This window comes from Oncorhynchus keta, chromosome 6 (genome assembly GCF_023373465.1).
Source record: "Oncorhynchus keta strain PuntledgeMale-10-30-2019 chromosome 6, Oket_V2, whole genome shotgun sequence".
Lineage (NCBI taxonomy): Eukaryota > Metazoa > Chordata > Actinopteri > Salmoniformes > Salmonidae > Oncorhynchus > Oncorhynchus keta.
In genome coordinates this window covers 29,674,430-29,683,151 of record NC_068426.1, presented here as the reverse complement: position 1 = coordinate 29,683,151, position 8,722 = coordinate 29,674,430, and positions in this window count along the sequence as shown.

Here is an 8,722-nt window from a genome sequence, read left to right as displayed (position 1 = left end):
CATAATGACAAAGTGAAAACAGTAATAAAATATATATATATGTATCTGAAATACCTTATTTACATAAGTTTCCTTTGCTATGAGACTCGAAATTGAGTTCACGTGTATTCTGTTTCCATTGATCATCCTTGAGATGTTTCAACAACTTAATTGGTAAATTTAATTGGACATGATTTGGAAAGGCACACATATATAAGGTCCCACAGTTGACAGTGCATGTCAAAGCAAAAACCAAGCCATGAGGTCGATGGAATTGTAGGATTGTGTCAAGGCACAGACCTGTGGAAGGGTACCAAAACGTTGCTGCAACATTGGAGGTCCTCGAGAACACATTGGCCTCAATTCTTAAATGGAAGAAGTTTGAAACCCCCAAGACTAATCCTAGAGCAGGCTGCCGGGCCAAACTGAGCAATCGGGGGAGAAGGTCAGGGAGGTGACCAAGAACCTGATGGTCACTCTGACAGAGCTCCAGAGTTCCTCTGTGGAGATGGGAGAATCTTCCAGAAGGACAACTATCTCTGCAGCACTCCACCAATCAGGCCTTTGTGGTAGTGATCAGGCAGAAGACACTCCTCAGTAAAAGGCACATGAAAGCCGGCTTGGAGTTTGCCAAATGGTACCCAAAAACTCTCAGACCATGAGAAACAAGATTCTCTGGTCTGATGAAACCAACTCTTGGCCTGAATGCCAAGCATCATGTCTGGAGGAAACCTGGCGTCATCCCCACGGTGATATTCTAGTCGCTGGCCCTCGCTACATATTCGTCGCCAGACCCACTGGCTCCAGGTCATCTACAAGTCTATGCTATGTAAAGCTCTGCATTATCTCAGCTCACTGGTCACGATAACAACACCCACCCGTAGCATGCGCTCTCAGAACAAGACTAGATTGACGAGTTTCAGAAGAAAGGACTTTGTTTCTGGCAATTTCGAGCCTGTAATCGAACCAACAAATGCTGATGCTCCAGATACTCAACTAGTCTAAAGAAGGCCAGTTTTATTGATTCTTTAATCAGAACAACAGTTTTTAGCTGTGCTAACATAATTGCAAAAGGGTTTTCTAATGATCAATCAGGCTTTTAAAATTATAAACTTGGATTAGCTATCACAATATGCCATTGGAACACAGGAGTGATGGTTGCTGATAATGGTCCTCTGTACACCTATGTAGATATTCCATTTAAAAATCTCTTAAACAAGGACATTTCTTAGTGACCTCAAACTTTTGAACGTTAGTGTATATGTTTTCCATGTCCTTGTTTAGCCAAGATTAGAGAAACATAGGCTATTACAGTTCTTCAAGTCCTGTTGATAGAATAGTCTACTACAGAGTTCATCCAGTTTGTTCTCCAGTGACTGCACATTCGCCAATGGCAGTCTATTTGTTTGCTGATGTAATCTCGCCTGTCTCTTTTTCACCACCTCTTCCTCTTTCACGTCCCGGGATTTAGGGACTGGTCCAGAGTAAGCAGAACATCTAGAACTGCTGACTTGTTGAAGTAGAAAGCTTCATCCAAATTGAGGTTAGTGATCGCTGTTCTGATGTCAAGAAGATGTTTTCGGTCATAAGAAATGGTGGTGGCGACATTATGTAAAAACATTTTTAAATCAGCATTAATCAAAAAACACACCGAATAGAAGAGTTTGGTCAGGTGCCCGTAAAACATTCGCTTCCCACCGCAGTACCATCTCTGTTCCAGATTGGAATTAAACATTTGTTTGCTCAAGTAATTAACGTTACTGCTTTCCTTCGTTAGTTAGTAGGTTTACTTGTGTAATGTTAACATCAACGAGGACAATGACACCAGCTAGCTAGCCTAACTAGTTATCATTACTTGGCTAGCTTGCTAACGTTGGATGGCTTGCTAACGTTATTTAGCTAGCTAAATGCTGTTACGTTGTCTTGCTAGTCTGCTATGTGATTGTGTCCTTGCTAGCCGAGTTACTTAGCTAGCTAGCCTGCTAACGTTAGATGGTTTGCTAATGCTAACAACATTGACGAAATGTACATTTAGGAGAGAAAAACATTACTTTTTCATGTAACTCATCTGGTTTGTCTTTCAATTAAGGTGATGGCCTTAATTGAAACGGCATCACAGTGCTAGAGGCATCACTACAGACCCGGGTTTGATCTCGGGCTGTATCACAACCAGCCGTGATCAGGAGTCCCATAGGGCAGCGCACAATTGGCCCAGTGTCGTCTGGGTGAGGCGAGGGTTTGGCCAGGGGGTGCTTTACTTGGCTTATCACGCTGTAGCGACTCCTTGTGGCAGGCCAGTCGTCAGTTGAACGGTGTTTCTTCCGACACATTGGTGTGGCTGGCTTCCGGGTTAAGCGGGAAGTGTGTTTTGGCGGGTCATGTTTCTTAGGGCGCATAATTCGACCTTCGCCTCCCGAGCCCGTTGGGGAGTTGCAGTGATGAGACAAGATCGAAATCCTAAAATATATAGAATTTTAAGTGTTTATTTTTTTACCTAACATAAATCAGATAGATATAGGATATGGTAGAACGAGTATGTGGCCTTTGCTGTAGTCTACAGGCTGGAGATAAAATGTATGACAATGTAATGAGATAGACACTTTTATTATCATGCAGGTTTCTCAGATCACTTCGGAGGACGTTGATAATTTTTTTGATGGAACGTTGCTGGAGCTCTGCAGAGATGCATCTCTCCAACAGCACCCTGGAGAGTCGCGCTGTGAATGGACAAGCTAAATATTGGCAGCATTACAGGAGCTCCACAAGACATGGCTTTATTCATGACAGGCAACCACCATCTCCTCACTGACTGTCCACTGTCTTAAACGTCATTACCAATGAATACTTTGAGCCACAGCATTTTATAGCAAAGTCCATCCTCCTGGATGTTACAAAACTTATATGGGATAGGGGGCAGCATTTTCACTTTTGGATGAATAGGGTGCAGAGAGTAAACTGCCTCCTACTCAGTCCCAGATGCTAATATGTGCATATTATCATTAGTATTGGATAGTAAACACTCTGATGTTTCTAAAACTGTTTGAATGATGTCTGAGTATAACATAACTCATATGGCAGGCAAAAACCTGAGAAACAATCCAAACAGGAAGTGGGAAATCTGAGGTTTGTAGTTTTTGAACTCAGCCCTATCAAATTCACAGTGGGATATGGGTTATTTTGCAATTCCTAAGGCTTCCACTAGATGTTTCAGGCTTCTACAGTGAAGGAGGGCTGTTTGACTAAGGGGTCTGGCAGAAGCCTCGTTCTCAGTCACATGAGAGGTATCTCTCGTTCCATTGCTTTTCTACAGAAAATTGAATTCTCCGGTTGGAACATTATTGAACATTTATGATAAAAACATCCTAAAGATTGATTCTATACTAAGTTTGACAAGTTTCTTCGAACTGTAATATAACCTTTTGAACTTTTCGTCCGACTGATTGCGAGATTGGATTTGTTTACCAAACGCCCTAACAAAAGAAGCTATTTGGACATAAATGATGGACATTATCAAACAAAACAAACACTTACTGTCGAACTGTATTGTCAAACTGTGATTCCTGGGAGTGCATTCTGATGAAGATCATCAAAGGTAAGTTAATATTTATAACGCTATTTCTGACTTCTGATGACTCCAACATGGCGGATATCTGTATGGCTTGATTTGTTGTCTGAGCGCCGTACTCAGATTATTGCATGGTTAGCTTTTTCCGTAAAGTTTTTTCAAATCTGACACAGCGGTTGCATTAAGGAGAAGTATATCTCTAATTCTGTGCATAACACTTGTATCTTACAATAAAGTTTATGATGACTATTTCTGTAAATTGATGTGGCTCTCTGCAAAATCACCGGATGTATTGGAAGCAAAACATTACTGAACATAACGCGCCAATGTAAACTGAGATCTTTGGATATAAATATGCACTTCATCGAAAAAAACATACATGTATTGTGTAACATGAAGTCCTATGAGTGTCATCTGATGAAGATCATCAGAGGTTAGTGATTAATTTTATCTATATTTCTGCTTTTTGTGACTCCTCTCTTTGGCTGGAAAATGGATGTGTATGTTTTTGTGACTAGGCTCTGACCTAACATAATCATATGTTGTGCTTTCGCTGTAAAGAGGACTGGCCACCCCACATAGCCTGGTTCCTCTCTGGGTTTCTTCCTAGGTTTTGGCCTTTCTAGGAGTTTTTAGTCACCTTGCACCTTGCACACCTGCATTGCTTGCTGTTTGGGGTTTTAGGCTGGGTTTTTGTACAGCACTTTGAGATATCAGCTGATGTACGAAGGGCTATATAAATACATTTAATTAGATTTGATTTAAAGCCTTTTTGAAATCGGACACGATGGGTAGATTAACAAGAAGTTTATCTTTCATTTGGTGCTTTGCACTTGTGAATGTATTTCAACAAAAATATTTTTGAATTTTGCGCTGCATTTTCAGCCGGAATGTTGTCGAGTGGAACCCCTAGTCTTAAGAAGTTTTATTTCAAATGTAGTACCCGGAGGAGAAAATCAATATGTGTTTTAATAGTTACATTGTTAGGGTAAATAAACCGAAAGTGACACACTCCAATCAGTTTCTGAGACAATTGCCCAGACTTTGTAGACATTTAAATAATGATTAAACATAATATTTATAAAATTATCCATTAAAGATACCAACTCAAAACCTATGTATATTTGAAGTCGGAAGTTTACATGCACTTAGGTTGGAGTCATTAAAACTCATTTTTCAACCACTCCACAAATGTATTGATAACAAACTATCGTTTTGGCAACTCGGTTAGGACATCGACTTTGTGCATGACACAAGTAATTTTTCCAACAATTGTTTACAGACAGATTATTTCACTGATAATTCACTGTGTCACAATTCCAGTGGGTCAGAAGTTTACATACACGAAGGTAACTGTGGCTTTAAACAGCTTGGAAAATTCCAGAAAATTATGTCATGGCTTTAAAAGCTTCTGATAGGCTAATTGACATCATTTGAGTCAGTTGGAGGTGTACCTGTGGATATATTCCAAGGCCAACTTTCAAACTCAGTGCCTCTTTGCTTTGCTTGACATCATGGAAAAATGAACAGAAATCAGCCAAGACCTCAGAAAAAAAAGACCCCAAGTCTGGTTCATCCCAAACGCCTGAAGGTACCACGTTCATCTGTACAAACAATAGTATGCAATTATAAACACCATGGGACCACGCAGCCGTCATACCGCTCAGGAAGGAGACGTGTTCTTTCTCCTAGAGATGAACATACTTTGGTGCGAAAAGTGCAAATCAATCACAGAACAACAGCAAAGGAACTTGTGAAGTTGCTGGAGGAAACAGGTATAAAACTATTTCTATCTACAGTAAAACGACAACCTGAAAGGCCGCACAGCAAGGAAGAAGCCACTGCTCCAAAACCACAATAAAAAAGCCAGACTATGATTTGCAACTGCACATGGGGACAAAGCTGAAACTTTTTGGAGAAATGTCCTCTGGTCTGATGAAACAAAAATAGAACTGTTTGGCCATAATGACCATCGTTAGGTTTGGAGGAAAAAGGGGAGGCTTGCAAGCCGAAAAATACCATCCCAACCATGAAGCAAAAAAATATCTAGTTAACAGAAGAAAGGAAGACAAAATAAGGACAAAAGAAGGACAGAAGAAAAAGGAAAAGAAAGAGGACAACAAAGTGAAACAGTCAGCACTTCTATTGCAACTTCGTATTTCGTCGTCCTAACGTAGTCTACACTGCTATCTGCCCAGCAGCTAGCCAGCTAGCAAACGTCTACCGAATAGCAGCACTGTAGAAACTATTACACTCAACTGAATGACTTGATTAGTGTAGTCTTAGCTAGCTACATAGTTGTCTTTGCTGTCTTCGTATCCAAGATAATTGTGTAGTTTAGAGCGTGTAGTCTTAGAGTGATTATCTGAATTTACCGAGGTTAGCTAGCCAGCTATTTGTCGTCCTTAACATAGGAGACACTGCTAGCTAGCCAACAGCTAGCCAACGTCTACTGAATAGAACTTCCGCACTCAACAACCCGGTCGCATTCCGCTTCGCTCCACAGGTAGTATCACATTTTCATTTAATTTCATTACAGCACAACGGTTTGATTTGTTTGATCGTAGCTAGCTACATAGCTAGCTACATAGCCGTCTGTGTATCAAAGATAATTTTGTAGTCTAGAGCGATTTTCTAGGTTAGCTAGCCAGCTATTGTCGTTCTTTTAACGCAACGTAACGTAATCAACACTGCTAGCTAGCCAGCTAGCCCCGAATAGCAGCACTGTAGAAACTATTACACTCAACGGAACGACTTGATTAGTGTAGTGTCAACAACGCAGCCACTGCCAGCTAGCCTACAAAGTCAACAACGCAGCCACTGCCAGCCTACTTCAGCAGTACTGTATCATTTGAATCATTTTAGTCAATAAGATTCTTGCTACGTAAGCTTAACTTTCTGAACATTCGAGACGTGTAGTCCACTTGTCATTCCAATCTCCTTGCATTAGCGTAGCCTCTTCTGTAGCCTGTCAACTATGTGTCTGTCTATCCCTGTTCTCTCCTCTCTGCACAGACCATACAAACGCTCCACACCGCGTGGCCGCGGCCACCTAATCTGGTGGTCCCAGCGCGTACGACCCACGTGGAGTTCCAGGTCTCCGGTAGCCTCTGGAACTGCCGATCTGCGGCCAACAAGGCAGAGTTCATCTCAGCCTATGCCTCCCTCCAGTCCCTCGACTTCTTGGCACTGACGGAAACATGGATCACCACAGATAACACTGCTACTCCTACTGCTCTCTCCTCGTCCGCCCACGTGTTCTCGCACACCCCGAGAGCTTCTGGTCAGCGGGGTGGTGGCACCGGGATCCTCATCTCTCCCAAGTGGTCTTTCTCTCTTTCTCCCCTTACCCATCTGTCTATCGCCTCCTTTGAATTCCATGCTGTCACAGTTACCAGCCCTTTCAAGCTTAACATCCTTATCATTTATCGCCCTCCAGGTTCCCTTGGAGAGTTCATCAATGAGCTTGATGCCTTGATAAGCTCCTTTCCTGAGGACGGCTCACCTCTCACAGTTCTGGGAGACTTTAACCTCCCCACGTCTACCTTTGACTCATTCCTCTCTGCCTCCTTCTTTCCCTCCTCTCCTCTTTTGACCTCACCCTCTCACCTTCCCCCTACTCACAAGGCAGGCAATACGCTCGACCTCATCTTTACTAGATGCTGTTCTTCCACTAACCTCATTGCAACTCCCCTCCAAGTCTCCGACCACTACCTTGTATCCTTTTCCCTCTCGCTCTCATCCAACACTTCCCACACTGCCCCTACTCGGATGGTATCGCGCCGTCCCAACCTTCGCTCTCTCTCCCCCGCTACTCTCTCCTCTTCCATCCTATCATCTCTTCCCTCTGCTCAAACCTTCTCCAACCTATCTCCTGATTCTGCCTCCTCAACCCTCCTCTCCTCCCTTTCTGCATCCTTTGACTCTCTATGTCCCCTATCCTCCAGGCCGGCTCGGTCCTCCCCTCCCGCTCCGTGGCTCGACGACTCATTGCGAGCTCACAGAACAGGGCTCCGGGCAGCCGGCGGAAATGGAGGAAAACTCGCCTCCCTGCGGACCTGGCATCCTTTCACTCCCTCCTCTCTACATTTTCCTCCTCTGTCTCTGCTGCTAAAGCCACTTACTACCACTCTAAATTCCAAGCATCTGCCTCTAACCCTAGGAAGCTCTTTGCCACCTTCTCCTCCCTCCTGAATCCTCCTCCCCTCCCCCCTCCTCCCTCTCTGCAGATGACTTCGTCAACCATTTTGAAAAGAAGGTCGACGACATCCGATCCTCGTTTACTAAGTCAAACGACACCGCTGGTTCTGCTCACACTGCCCTACCCTGTGCTCTGACCTCTTTCTCCCCTCTCTCTCCAGATGAAATCTCGCGTCTCGTGACGGCCGGCCGCCCAACAACCTGCCCGCTTGACCCTATCCCCTCCTCTCTTCTCCAGACCATTTCCAGAGACCTTCTCCCTTACCTCACCTCGCTCATCAACTCATCCCTGACCGCTGGCTACGTCCCTTCCGTCTTCAAGAGAGCGAGAGTTGCACCCCTTCTGAAAAAAACCTACACTCGATCCCTCCGATGTCATCAACTACAGACCAGTATCCCTTCTTTCTTTTCTCTCCAAAACTCTTGAACGTGCCTTCCTTGGCCAGCTCTCCCGCTATCTCTCTCAGAATGACCTTCTTGATCCAAATCAGTCAGGTTTCAAGACTAGTCATTCAACTGAGACTGCTCTTCTCTGTATCACGGAGGCGCTCCGCACTGCTAAAGCTAACTCTCTCTCCTCTGCTCTCATCCTTCTAGACCTATCGGCTGCCTTGATACTGTGAACCATCAGATCCTCCTCTCCACCCTCTCCGAGTTGGGCATCTCCGGCGCGGCCCACGCTGGATTGCGTCCTACCTGACAGGTCGCTCCTACCAGGTGGCGTGGCAGAATCTGTCTCCTCACCATGCGCTCTCACCACTGGTGTCCCCAGGGCTCTGTTCTAGGCCCTCTCCTATTCTCGCTATACACCAAGTCACTTGGCTCTGTCATAACCTCACATGGTCTCTCCTATCATTGCTATGCAGACGACACACAATTAATCTTCTCCCTTCTGATGACCAGGTGGCGAATCGCATCTCTGCATGTCTGGCAGACATATCAGTGTGGATGACGGATCACCACCTCAAGCTGAACCTC